Source organism: Phocoena sinus, chromosome 13, assembly GCF_008692025.1.
Source record: "Phocoena sinus isolate mPhoSin1 chromosome 13, mPhoSin1.pri, whole genome shotgun sequence".
NCBI lineage: Eukaryota > Metazoa > Chordata > Mammalia > Artiodactyla > Phocoenidae > Phocoena > Phocoena sinus.
In genome coordinates this window covers 68,628,684-68,643,706 of record NC_045775.1, presented here as the reverse complement: position 1 = coordinate 68,643,706, position 15,023 = coordinate 68,628,684, and positions in this window count along the sequence as shown.

Below are 15,023 nucleotides of genomic sequence, written 5' to 3'. Positions count from 1 at the left end.
GATACTTGTTATGTTCACAAGTGTCAGGAAACAAGCATTTTTCTTTTGTTGGCAGAGCATACATTTCACAAAATTTCTGGAAGGGTAGTTGATTAATGTATCAAAACCATCAATGTTTGCACCAAAATTTTCCTTTTATAAATCCATACACCAAGGAAGTAATTATATTAAAAATTGTAACTTATAAGCTCTGACATTTATTGTACTGTTTTGTACAGTACCAAAATCTAGAAACACACAAAAAATTTGTTAATAAATATGGATGCAGCCTTAAAAGAGAAAAGTTTTCATCCTTTTAAAAATGTACACAGGGCTTCCCTGGTGGCCCAGTGGTTGAGAGTCTGCCTGCCGATGCAGGGGACACAGATTCGTGCCCCAGTCCGGGAAGATCCCACATGCCGCAGAGCGGCCGGGCCCGTAAGCCATGACCGCTGAGCCTGCGCGTCCGGAGGCTGTGCTCCACAACGGGAGAGGCCACAATGGTAAGAGGCCTGCTTACTGCAAAAAAAAAAAAAAAAGAAGAGTAGATTTCTCTCCCCACTCTCCACTCCAGAGAAGCTCTGTTTTTGAATCCTCTGACCAGAAAGAGGTCCTTGCCTGCTGCACAGTTCTTCAATTTGGGCACCTTCAGGTCAAAATTTGGAGATAAAGGAAGAATACACCAAACAAAATAGGAAGCTCACTGCTGTACTGGTAGTTATTCACATTTTTATTTCTCTGCCCAATCTGTCTGATATTATTCACTTTCCAGAGTCCTTGTATTCTCTCTAGAAATTGTAGCTGTACATTGTCTCCTACATACAAACCTTCAAGTTGCAAACTTTCAAAGATGTGAATGTACGTTCCATCTCCCTCCTACTATCTCCCTCCTCCTCTCCTTCCTCCAGTCAGTAACTCTTCTTGCCTGTTCAATCGATGTCATTCACTGTATGCCAGCTGCTGTATTATACTACTGTGTTTTTCAATGTACTGTAGTGTAAGATTAGAAATGTTTTCTTTATCTTTTGTTTGTTTGTTTTTTATATATTATTTGCATGAAAAGTATTATAAATCTATTACAGTACAGTACGATATAGTTGATTGTGTTAGTTGGGTGCCTAGATGAACAAATTGGACTTACGAATGTGCTCTCAGAATGGAACTCATTCGTATGCAGGGGACTTACTGTAATCTGTGGGAGTAATTGACTTTAGTGGTTCTACTCCTTGTTGGATAGCACGGGAAAGTAATTGGTGCATTTTTGAAAACTATAAAAAACTTCCCCTATTGCAAGACACTATCTACAAGGACATAGTTATAATAAACATACAATTATATGATGGGTGTGGGTATAAACTGAAGCCATGCAAGGTATGCAATACACAGTGTGCATAGGCCCCTATGAGATAGCTACCTGTTTCCTGATGTTGGTCCTTCTATTTCTGCACTCCATATAACGTCTTCAACTTCTATATTTTCTATGCATTGCCCTTTATCCTTGCTTTCATAGATTTTTTTTGTCTAGTGTGAACTGCTTGCTCACTAATTTGTTCTTTACTCAATCTTTTCTGCAATTTATTATCTTTGTTGTGTTCTTTATTTTATTTATAACATTCATTCTTTTTCTTCCATATGGTTCTTGTTATGACTTCCATTTTCTGCTTCATATTACTAATTGCCTTGTTGAAAGATATTTATTATAGTTATTTTAATTTCTAGATTTTTCTGTTCTATTTATTCCAGTTCATGTTGCACCTATAACTTATTCAGTATCTTTCTTTATAGCAGTTGAAATTGTGAGATATTTAGTTATTTTGGCAAACAAGCTGAATGTCTGACAGTATCAGGTTTCCTGTATGGTAAAGTGTAATGGAAAAGCTAAAGGTCATATGAAAGTTTGGGTCCTTCTCAATGGGTTTAGGAAGAGGGCATATAAAACCGCTAATGATCATATCACTTCATCAGGCAACAGTTCTACTAATGAGTCACCCTTAAAGACTTACAAGGGAACTCGAGTTGGAAAACATACTCTCTATCTCCATAGTTTTATGTGCCATTGAGGGGGATTTGAATTCAGAACAGTTATGAATGCCTGACATCTGAGAGTCAGTTGCACCTCTTTTTACAGTTCCTCACCCAAACAAGGTATTGTGCCAACCCAGCAATATCACAATTCACAACTGAGCAGCCTGGTCTGTTGCTGGTCATTTCTGTTGTGATAGATCAGTCAAAGGCTTTCCCAAATAATTTAAATGGGTGACAACTGTAGAACTTAAACCTTTCCCCCAGTGTATTCTCTTACCAAGGCAATGCCACCTTCTCTTCCATGAGTTTCTGCAATTTCTGTATTTTTTCCACAGCTGATTTTGGAGAATACAGACAGCAGCACATTCTATTTGCCACCTTGTCTGGAAACTTTAAACTCTTTTACAATATTACCTATTTTTAATCCCTATGTAACTTGATTCCTCCAAATGATTGTTTAGGAATCCTGCCTTTCAATCCTTATATCACTAGGAACATATTTAGAAATCTCGCTTTGCATTAGAATTATTTGTATTATTTCCATGCTCTCAATAGTTAGTTTTCCAGATTACTTTTGCATTTTTTTTGTTTTCAGATACTTTGCACACTGTTTTCATCAATAAATATTTTACAAATCATTCTATTCTGATTATTTAAAAGATAAAATATTCTTTTATTTTATTTATAGATAAAAATCGAGGAGGTGTTAAAGTATTACTGAGAGGAATTCAAATACATAACTATTTCCTATTCTTCACCACAAATATACATATTTATGGAGGAAGCCTAAGCTAGAAAGCTGTTGAAAAAGAAAGCAAATGTGAAAAAATTATCTAATGCACATCCCAGAGGATTATCCTCATTATTATGCAAATAATAGATTCTACTAATGAAATGTTCAGAGTACTAGATAATGCAAAATAATAGATCCTCTGCCTAGTTATAACCTTTCATTAAACGATGCTGAATTAGAGGTAACATACTCACAACACATCTTACATTTCCCTAACATATCAAAATAATATGCTTTATTATAATGATGCCATAAAGAATCATGATAATAACAATATACTTTCCCCAGAGGTAGAAGTTATAACTAACTCAAGTATAGGATAGTATTACATATAATACAATCCTAAAGTTCAACATGGTTGGTAAATGCAGTTTTCTGATTAATTATATATTTTAACAATGAATAATTATTCATTTAACACCTACTCTGTGTGTGTGCAGAATATATGATAAGAATATAGTACAAGACAAAGTACTAACTAAATACTTAAGAGTTTAAAATGCATTTGAACAGACAATATATTTTTTCCTGAAAACAACAGAAGAGATGTACAACACCTGTCATAATTTGAAGAATAAATAGCAAGTGTAAAAAGTGTTATTATTTAGATACTATATCAAGACAAGAAGATTTGAATACAAACAATATATAAATGTCCTCAAAAAGCTTCAATTTTAAAAGTATTTCGGTTATTACAACGTAGATAAATAATAATTCTGAATTTGTAAGCTTATTGTTTCCTAAGTTGTAATTTTGTATTTTAGGTTTACTGCAGTTTGAATATATTTAAACTATTTTTACTAAATGTAATATGATTACAACCACTAATTACCTATCTATTTCTCATATACATACTAACACATATATGTAAACATAAACACACATATATGTGTATGTTTCTATGTAGATAGATACAAATTTCTTAATATATTGATAAATGGAATATTGTTTAAGAAGGAGTCTGACAGAAATATTTACAGAGAGGGAGAAATTCACATGACTGCACAAAGGAGTGCTCATATAGTTGAAACAAAAATAAATATGCCAAAAAAATAGAAGTTCATACAACCAAGTTGTGTAAGGAAATTGCTTAACCTTATAGGTGTAAGAAAAAAAAATCACAGCATAAAATTGGATGCAATTTGCCAAAGACATCAAATGAAATGGGAAAAAAGTTCTTAAATATATAGAAACAAGATGACTATAACAGAAAATGCAACCTTTGCTATCCATGGAGACAAAACTTTGAAATTCTATGACATAAAGAATCAATCAACCCTTAACATAAATTTGTTGTACGTTTATTACTAGTAAGAAAATCAGAAAGCAAAAAGGAATGTCTGACCCTTAATATTTTTCCCCACTCTGCAGTAAGGTGTAAATATTCAGATGCAAGATCATAAAATCTCTTAGCTTTCTCCACTCCCACTCCATAAGCACTACTGGGTTTCTTTCTCTGAAGAGAAACTACAGAGTGTTGTATAAATAGCTATCTGTTACCACTCTGAAGAGAAGATAGGTTCATATATTATTTTACCTTTGACCAGCTCTGTGACATTGGACAGGTGAGTTATGCTCTTAAACCTGTTTCTCCAGCTTCCAATATTTTTCACAGTATTAATTTGATACTGTATTTTACTTTAGTCCCACAACTTTCCTGTAAAAGGGAAACAGGGTATAGATACTAATAAGGAAGTCACCTCTGCCAGGTCTTGCTGATACCATTTATGAATATCCTGGTAACAGCTTTTCACTGATCTCCATCCATTCCAGCTTTCTTTTTTTTTTTTTTTTTTTTTCAGTACACGGGCCTCTCACTATTGTGGCCTCTCCCGTTGTGGAGCGCAGGCTCCCGACTCACAGACTCAGCGGCCATGGTTCACAGGCCCAGCTGCTCCGCGGCATGTGGGATCCTCCCGGACCAGGGCATGAACCCGTGTCCCCTGCATCGGCAGGCGGACTCTCAACCACTGCACCACCAGGGAGCCCAATTCCAGCTTTAAATAAGGCAATGGAAGCCCAAAATTTAGTTAAATTGGTTGGTGAAGTATACTAAATGTAGGGTGACTCCATATTTGTGTTACATTTCATTGAAAACATGCCTAAAAAGAGCTACCTGCACTATAGGATCTAAAAGGATTTTTAGTGAAACTATTTTAGTGTTGTCACTTTGGTTGGTGGTCAATGACAGCTCAGCAGAAAGACATATCCAAGAAACGAACACTATACTATAATCAAAATTGAATCTCCCATCTGATGAATAGGGCACTTCCTGAGGGTAGGGCAGTTTGTCTAGTTCATCTTTCTGGAATGATTATCTCCCTACAGAGTTTTCAATCCCTATGTAAAGGCTATACCATTTATCTGATAAACAAACATGTTGCACGTTTTGTGACTCTCAGGGATATTTATATTGTTTCTGACTTTTCAATGTAATATGTAATGGGGAAATGAACATCTCCTCTTCTAAAGCTTTTCACTTACATTGGTTTATTATTTTGGGATCACTTCCCAGAAGTGGTATTACTTTTTCAAATAATATGAATATGTTTATTGTTTCAGATACTTCTTGGTGAACTGCTTTAAAATAGTGGTGTGTATAAATTTACAGTTATTCTAAAACATACAAATTGAGCCAATTTCATTGCATATGTACCATAACTGCAATATTAAAAAAAAAAAACATGAGAGAAACTCCACAGCAAAATGCAATATAGCTCATTAAAATAAATCTGAAATGTATAATACAGATGATTTCTACAAAAATGTACAATAACAATATTATCTGAAAAGAAGGAAAAATGTGACCATACTGATAAACTGAAAATGTACTGGATTTTTAATCAAAAGATTACAGCAAGAAAGGCACTTAGCTCAGAACATTGTAAGAAGAATCATTTCAAGTCATTTCAAACATTATTCTCATGCTGTATAATTTGATGCATATCATATAACTTTAAAAAATAAAACAATTGGTGACACTAAAATTACAAGTACTGTAATACTTGTAATACTTGTATTTGTAATACAAATAATTAGTATTCATTCATACCTAATTCCAATTCATTCATACCTAATACCAATAACCACAAAAAATTAGAGTAAAATTCCATTCACAATGTTAACGTGAACTACAAATTATTATGACATTTGGTTATATACAAAGAACAAGCAGTTAGAGTTTATAGTAGAAGTTAGCATAACATATTTAGGGATAACTAATAAAAATAACAACTCTTTTTATGGTGATAGTGGGGATGGAGAGCTTGGACACAATTAAGTGGAAAAGAACATGTAAAAGCAGTAAGAAAGCACTAAATAGAAAATCAATGTGGGACAACTGGTCTTACTGGGTATTAAAAGTTATAAAACATCAAAAATGGTATTGGTATATAAATAGAAAGACCAAAGTGAATAATAAAGAAAATCTAGAAAAGTAAATTAATGTAGGAAGATATGGTATCTCAATTCTTTGGTGAAAATAGATAACTTTCAATAATGTTGGAGTAATTTTGTAGCCATCTGGATAAACTATATATTTGGAAACTTATTCATACTAGCATATATACTAGCATAAGTGCCAAATGTATCAAGGATTTACATGTGTAATAACATAAAAATCACAAAAATGTAAAAAGTTTTTGAATACTACTTTTATATGAAATATGCTGTAAATCAAACATGTAAGAAAATAATTAAAAATATATTGTAAAAACAGCAGGCATAGCTGCATATCTTAAAAACATAAGTAAAAGTAAAATATAAATGAAAACTAGAAATAAACATTTGAATTTTCTATCAAAATCTGTAATATATAAAACTCATGATGTATAAAGATTTTTGATGATAATTGATAGGAAAAGAACAGCAGTGCTATAGAAAAATGGCTCTGAACTCACATTATACAGATGTAGATTTGAAAATAATATTTAAATATAGTAAAATATAATCCATCTTATTTTTATTAAGGGAAAACAAAGAAATTTTACAATGATACCACTTTTATTAACAACATTGCCAAAATTTAAAAGTTTAATAAAATTATCTTGGCAAAGATATAGAGAAACAGGTACACAAAATATTGGTTGTGGCTTTAGAACTTGTTAGCATACTTATCCAAATTTCAAATATGTACAGACATTGACCTAACAATCTAATTTTTATTGTTTAAGCTTATGATATACTTGAACAGTTGCTTGTCATTATTTATTGAGCTTATATATCATTGAAAAGGACTTCAAAAGAGTGATATATTCAGCAATAGAGGGTAGTTAAACACTTTATGAAATAGACATACAATAGAACACTAGCTACACAAATGTCAAAAAAAAATATAAAAGATGTTTTTGAATATAATCTAGACCTAAATCTAAAAATCTGAATTTATTGAAAATTAGGGAGGAATGTTAGTAAATAAAAAATAAGAATGAAATTGAGCATTAGCATTCAAAATTGCAAGCACATACATAATTCACAAATGAAAAACAAAATTTAAACTTTGTTTAACCAAGATATCCAGAGATTTGTGCACGTGTAGATATAGCTTAAAATTATAAAAATTATGTCTTAATGACACTAGGACAATATAGGTTAATAGGGTGTAAAAGAAAGTCTAAAAGTTATCCAAAGTGTATATATTGGGAATAAAATTAATGTAGCTTTCCAAATTTGGTATTAAAGGCAAGTTATTCCAGAATGTACAGGATTTATTTGATAAACTGATAACTTACCCTTATCTCATATCCCAAATAAATTTTAAGTGAATTAAAGTTTTCAATGAAAATACTTAAAGTTTTGATATAAAGAATATAAGTTAATATTTAGATACATGAGATTTATAAAAATGTTACCAAAAGCAAGTAAATAACATTTTTGAATAGAGATAATAATAATAATATAAAGCTGATATTTATTGATATTTACCTGCTAAATATTTTCCCCATGTTATCTTACTAATACATGAAGTATGTGGGTCCATAAATTTCCTAACAAATCAAATTAAAATTCAAACATTAAAATAGTTAAATTACAAAAGTTAATATAATATCATGAAAAGAAAGAACAATGCTATTTAATTCAAAAATCATTTTATTTATATTGTCACATGAGGCTTGAACAGCAAACAAATGGAGTAAAAATGGTCACTGTTTCTTTTCCTTCATTCTGTTTTCTGCATCTATCTGATCCTTTCCCTTACTGAACTCATGGTCAGAAGTGCTGACAACTTACTTGGCTACTTGTTTCATTTTTAAGGAGGGTAGTTAACCTTTTTTTTCCCCAAACTTCCAACAAAATCCCATGGTCTAATTGAATCTTCTTATGCCCTATGCTCAACACTGAAATTATCATCATGGCCTGGCAATGGTCATGCTAATACGTTTAGACCTGAGCCACGTGTCCCATCATAGAAGTGAATAGATGGTGATGGGCAAAACAGGTGTTGTATAACCAAGAATAAAGGTGAATTGAGTCTAGTGGGGGAAAAAGAAAAAAAATGCTCACTCTAAGTATATGTGACAACTATTGTATAAACATCTTCAGCATATTAAGAATTTCCCCAAATCACTAAGATATAGAGAAACTTCCCAAGAAAAGCATAGTTAAGAAAACAATATGTAAGTTAACACTGAAGGAAATTTAAAAGGCCAATAGAGGTTAAAAAACAAAACAAAACAATTTTAATTGTGATGAATGGGATGGTTAATTAAATCATAATGAGTCAGAAATTTAGGTCTATTAATTGGTCCATAATACTTTGGCTGTTTTAAATATAATTTTCTTTGTGCCAAGAGTAAGGCATCGCTATTCTTCACAGCTGGTAGAAATGTAAAATAGTAAATGTAAAAAACCTACCTTTATATGTCTGCCTATACATCTCTCTCAGCATATGCACGTATGTGTAAGTAGAATAATAAATTTGACAATTCATATGAAGACCTAAAAACTGTCTTCCTCATGTTTTTAATATAGCCATTTTACTACTGAATATTTATTCTTAAGGTAAAAATCATAAATGTGAGCAAAATTGCATGAACAGCAGTCTACACTGATCTGTTTTACATTTATAATCTTTTAAACAAAAATATTCCTATTTAACTTATGGTATTAGATGGAAAGTAATAAACATTACAAGTTGTATAACGAGAGATGATTAAAAAAAGAAATGTTCATAATGCACTGCTAGATAAAAAGTATAGCTCTCTATAGAAAACGTGAAAAATAATGATAATAAAAATCAAACCTACTACTTCATCACCCTGAACATACCGGGAAACAAGGTGTGATGTAGTGACATATGTACAGTGTACATGTACACATGCAGGCCTTATGTGTGAGGACCTATTTATTTTTTAGTGTTTTCTGTACCAAGTCTAAAATATATATGTAAAATTGGAAATCATTATAAATTTATTTTTGCTTAATCTGTACAAAAAAATTCTTACACTTTCATGAAATAATTATTAATGAGAGATTAAAAAGTGTCATGTATCTGTGACTGGAAATTTCATTCTATCCACTAGCTATTTTTAGATTTTTTGGATCAGTTTCATAGCTTTAATTCTACCTTAAAAGTGAGGAATCTTCATCATTCAAAGAAGTAAAACTAGGTTGTATATTGTCAGGACAGAAATAACACACCTATTAATCTGAGCAACATATTTTTAAGTTTGTAGACTAGAACCCAATGAAGTTTAGGGGTAGTTGTATCACAGTACTGGTTTATATGGAAATTACTCTGAATATGAGCAATTGTGCAAGATTTGCACATTTTATTTTAGACATAGTGATGATGATGGCTATAGATTTCTTTTTAATGAGGGGGAAAAGAAATATGATGATTATGAAATTTATCTTTTTTCTTTTACTGTAAAAACAGTAGAAATGTTTTCTCCAACTCAACCTTAGAAAGATACTTAGGTAGTGATGCAGACACCAAAATCAATTCTACAAAAGAAGTCCTGTTAAGAATGTCAGCAGTCTAGCTTGTTTGCTTGCTTGAAGGCCATTGGAAATCTCAGGGTTTATCTCTACTATTCCAGATATAAGGTCAGGTTAGCAGCCTTATTAAATCCAAGCACAAATACAATGGTAGATCTGATTCTTTTTCTTCTCCCTGTGAATGTTATGAGTGTCACACACTGATAGAATTGAAGCTGTGTTGAGGCCAATTAGCTGACTCATACACGGAAAAGGATAAAAAAACAACAAAAAAATGTCTAGGTTGACAACTGTGATATACTGTACAGATCTCCAGTGATGAGAACAAAAAAGGGGGCTCAATTCTGTGTTCTAATACTAATATTTTGGTTACCTCTTAGCAAGATACTTAACCATTAAATGTTTATTAAATTGTATACTTTATTATTTATTTATTTAACATCTTTATTGGAGTATAATTGCCTTACAATGGTGTGTTAGTTTCTGCTTTATAACAAAGTGAATCAGCTATACATATACATATATCCCCATATCCCCTCCCTCTTGCTTCTCCCTCCCACCCTCCCTATCCCATTCCTCTAGGTGGTCACAAAGCACCGAGCTGACTTCAGAATCTCTCTTGTTTTCTCTCTCTCTTCCTATCTTTATCCAACTCTACCTCTCTCTCTATGTTCATATGTGTATGCGCTATATGTGTGTTTTATATATGTGAATATATATTCAAATCTTGGTCAGTTGTATTCATTTAGAACTAGCAAATGGAAATTGGAATTACTATACATTAAATGCAATGTAAAATTTCAGATTTAAAGACTAGTATCTATTCCTTTTACATATTTCATTTTGTATCATGAAGGCATGATTCATGACTAGTTTCTCTTACTTTTATGGCATATTGTTATAATGAGTTTTCATAATAATGCTTCTTGCTCACAATATTAAAATAGGCAAAACGTTCTATTGAATGAGCATATTAGGAGAAACAAAGTGCCTTAGCCTGGTTTAAAAGATAAAGATATATCTATCACTGGCATGAAGAAGAATACTCTGACAAAATATTCTTTCTCATTGTAGTAAGAGTTTTAACTCAATAATACAAATGAGTTCAGTTCATCAATTCTTTAAAATTTTACTTTGTAAGGAATTTTGAATTAAATTAGAAAATTCCAGTAACTTCCCCTTATTATTAGAGAAAACAGGATTCCATATATAATTGGACATAGATGAATATAATTTATTTTTAGTTTTCCTCTTTGTGCCAACATTAGGCAAGCCACCAAATTTATATTGATTACAGGGAGTTATAATATTCTTATTCATCATATTATTCATCATCTTATTCGTGACTGCCTCTGAGGTATCAATACAGAGAGTGTTAAAGTTGGAACATTTTTTAATGCATCATCTGAAAACATGGGCAGGGGGGAATAAATAGAGATATGCAATTAATTGTTTCCCAAAAGCAAAAGTGCTAAAGGTAAGATCCAGAGATAAACAGTTGAAGTTGGTTAAAGGAAATGTTATCACCATATTGGTGAAGAAGCAAAAGTGAGCCAGCTGATAAAACTTTCAAGAAATGAGGTTGAAATAACCCCAAATTCCTGGGAAGACTAAAATTAAAAGAAGCATGAGCTTTGAATGAACTGGAAGATTACGGTATAAAAAATGGAGTGAATATGGAGGTAACAATAAGAAGTGAGAAGAAATTTTACTCCACTTCCAGGTCTAAGGACTATTGGAAATATTAGAAAATAATCTATTGGAAATATTGGACATTAAAAAAAAACCACAGAAAACAAATTTCACTATAGAGCACTTTTCAGAGAAGCCCTTGAAAAAACAAGAGGTTGTACTGATGATTAAAAATGCCCACCAGAGGTGAAGTTTTTTTTCCTAATTGATACTGGGAAAAATAGGAAGATATGAATTTATAGTTTTATTTGAAGTATAGACTAAGAGGTGATATTCTTTGCCTTTCCAAAAAGTTTTATAACATTTTTGTCATCATATTTAAATTATACAAGAAAAATATGAAGTATTTTGAAGCTACAGTCTTATCAGTGGAGTATCTCTTTGCACTGCTGTATCCATTGAATTGATCGAACCTGTATCTGCTTTACCCATTTTCTAAGCTTTCATTTAAGGTGGTGATCATAAACACAGACCTCGTGCCTGCAGTGATTACCATCACAAACTACAATCCAAATTGGGAATGCCTGAGCTCAAAGGATTATCTGGGAAAATATATTCAGATTGATATTGTGACATGAAAGCTCTAGAACACATGGCTTCCATCTGTTTATATTTCCTCTTGATGATCCTAAGGATGACTCACCGTCCAAATTTGGGAATCTCTTGAATAAAGTGTCTGGCCCATCAATCATGAGCATTGATGATTCTGGACAGGCATCATATGCTGGGAAACACAAACACTGGTGAGTTTAGGTAATTGCATTTCTTTAATATTATATTGATTATGAATTCAAAAAGAAATTAAAAAGTAAGGGTACTTAGATATAAAACACATTCCTAGTCTTTTGTGAATAATTTAGAAAAGTTATTAAATTACAAAAGGAAGAGAGAGACACCAATATTTAACATTTAGTATCTTTTACAGATTTGAAAATATAAGAAAAATGTGTGCTGTATTAAGAAATAAATGCAAGTTTCCTTGACATTTTTGTCTTAATTTTCAGGGAGAAGAATAATATACCCAACTCAAAATAACCTTTTTAAAGGAAACAGGCATTATTATTTTTATCTATAATGATGTTTGGTTTAAAAAATATATAGCTATATGTATAAACTTGGGGATTTTTTGTTAACTTATACAAGAAAGTAAAAGTCACATCTATGTTTCTTTTTATTCTAGTTTTATTAATTCACAGTAAATAAATATATTTTACCAGTCTGTTAAGAATATTGTTGAGTCTAAGTTTCATTATATTCCATTATTAACCAATTATGAATACTAAAAATGAACAGTTATTTAATGCAGCCTATATAAACAAGATTAAATGTAAAGTTGTTACTTGGATTTTGACTTGTATTTATCCAAAATGCTCTGAGGAATTCAGTAAGTGGATACTGAAGTATACGTTACTTTTTAATAGTCTGAATACAGATTAATATAGAGGAAATAAGGAAGGTCATTTGGCTTTACTGACAGTTTTAAATATAAACCAAATAGTAATTCTATAAGTGGTATGTCCATAGATTTCTACTAAATTGCCAGCCAATTTATTATTTGGACATTTGTCTTCCCAGTGTGTTCAAAACTTTGTTTCAGAATAAGAAATATGTATCAATCCCCCATGTATCTTTAAATAAATGGAGACCTAAAACCAGTTTGAATTACTTTGGTTCATTTTTCAGTTGCAAGTTGTCAAGGAGCATCCCCTCTTCCCAAAGCTCATATCGTGTGCAGTTGTAAATTGCTATTCTATTTTGACAGGCTGCTGTTCTGAAGGATACGGCTATTTATTTCAACAGGGAATTTTTCCTGGCTACTAAACTTTCTAGTCTTGAAATGAATTTTCTGTTACATAACTGACCTTTCAACTGTCTAACCCCTAAACACATAAAAAATGTTCCCTTCTATTTATCAACATTGTTCTTACTGTAACATTTGTTTTGCTTCTCTCTATGTATGCATTTTCCAAGAGTATGACAAGGGTAGTTGAAGGAATTAATGGTGAGGAATAAGCTATATGTGTGAATTTATGATCCATAAAAAATATTTCAAAATGATTATATTTTCCCTGCACTAGTAAGAATATTATCTCAACAATTCTAGTAGTGCCTTTTTTTCTCACTCCTTGTACATCACTTAACTACACAATTATATTGATTTGCTAAACCACTTTGGCTTAGAGATTCTAGAATTTTTTTCCTCTTTTCATTTTGCTGTTAAAACTTAAATATCAAAAGCCAGTATGATGAGACAATAGTTATCAGTAAACACAAATTAATTCTCAATCTAAGCATACTTGGCATTTTCTAAATGCTGACACCATATCTTATAGTGTTGCTAAAAGCTAAAGATAATGAAAAACTAAACTCTGTAACAAAAACTACTCTTTCCTTTTGGTGGGGAGAGCGGCAAGGGCATTTCCACTCCAAGAATCATCCCTCTATTGATTCCTTGTTAGTTTCCCACTACTACCTATTTTTATAGGTCAACAACAACAAAAAATTATCTGATCACACAAACACATATTCTCTTCATAGAATTAAAAGAGAAACTTTAAATAAAATCTCTCATATTTTTAAACCGAATGTCCTCACTCTAGCATTGATTTTGATGGACAGAACAGTTGAACAGGAAAAGCTGTGGTTCAGAGAGATACACACACAATAGTGACATTAAAATGTATTATTATTTGTATTAATGTTGAACCCTGTGACAAAGTGATCTTGGCATTCATTCAAAGGAACTCTTCAGGCCTATTCTTTTCAACTCATTCAAGTCATAGATATACCTCCTGAACAAAATTGGCTTGTTATTTTCCAAGAACTTGGGCATCTTCCATGACATTTCCCTTCCTGGATCCAGAATAGTCAGTTCTTCTGAGAGTTTCATCATATCAAAATTTTGTTACAACAGGAAAAACACAACAAAATCCAACAAACAAAACAAAGTGAACACCAACAATTCCTTCCTGAAAGGCAGTTTAAAATAAATAATTTATAGATATCTTCAAGATGAAACTGCCTATGGAAAAAAAAAAAGAAAGAAATAGTGTGTAAAGACCACAGTGGTGGCCCAATTTTAATGTTGAACAGTTGTTACATTTTCTCATAAATTGAGGTACATATGGGTAACCATGTGTCTTTTGCTTTGGTAAGAAATTATACATTTCTTAAAGTGGGATAGAAAATAATATGAACATTTCTTGGATAGGTATTTTCAGGTGTATAAAAAATTATTAGACTTTAAAATCACATTACATAAACTTTTGTTTTCCCAGTTGACAGCTAATAAGAATCATTCCAATTTTTTTTTCTATAATATTTCAACTTCCTATGCAATTTTGGCCTTAAAATATCATACATTATACATATAATTTTTGAACATACATTTTTATAAGTAATGAGTCTAGATGATTTAAAGAGCTTGTTTCATGAAAATATTGTTCCATGTGGTAAAGAAAATAATTAGAAAGATAACTATTATGGTCTTTGTTCTCTACAGATTAAAATGTGAATGGACAGAAAAAATAAAGGAGATTTACATAATTCCCTATAAAGGGAAGGAGTTTTCCTACTGATAGATATCAGGGACATG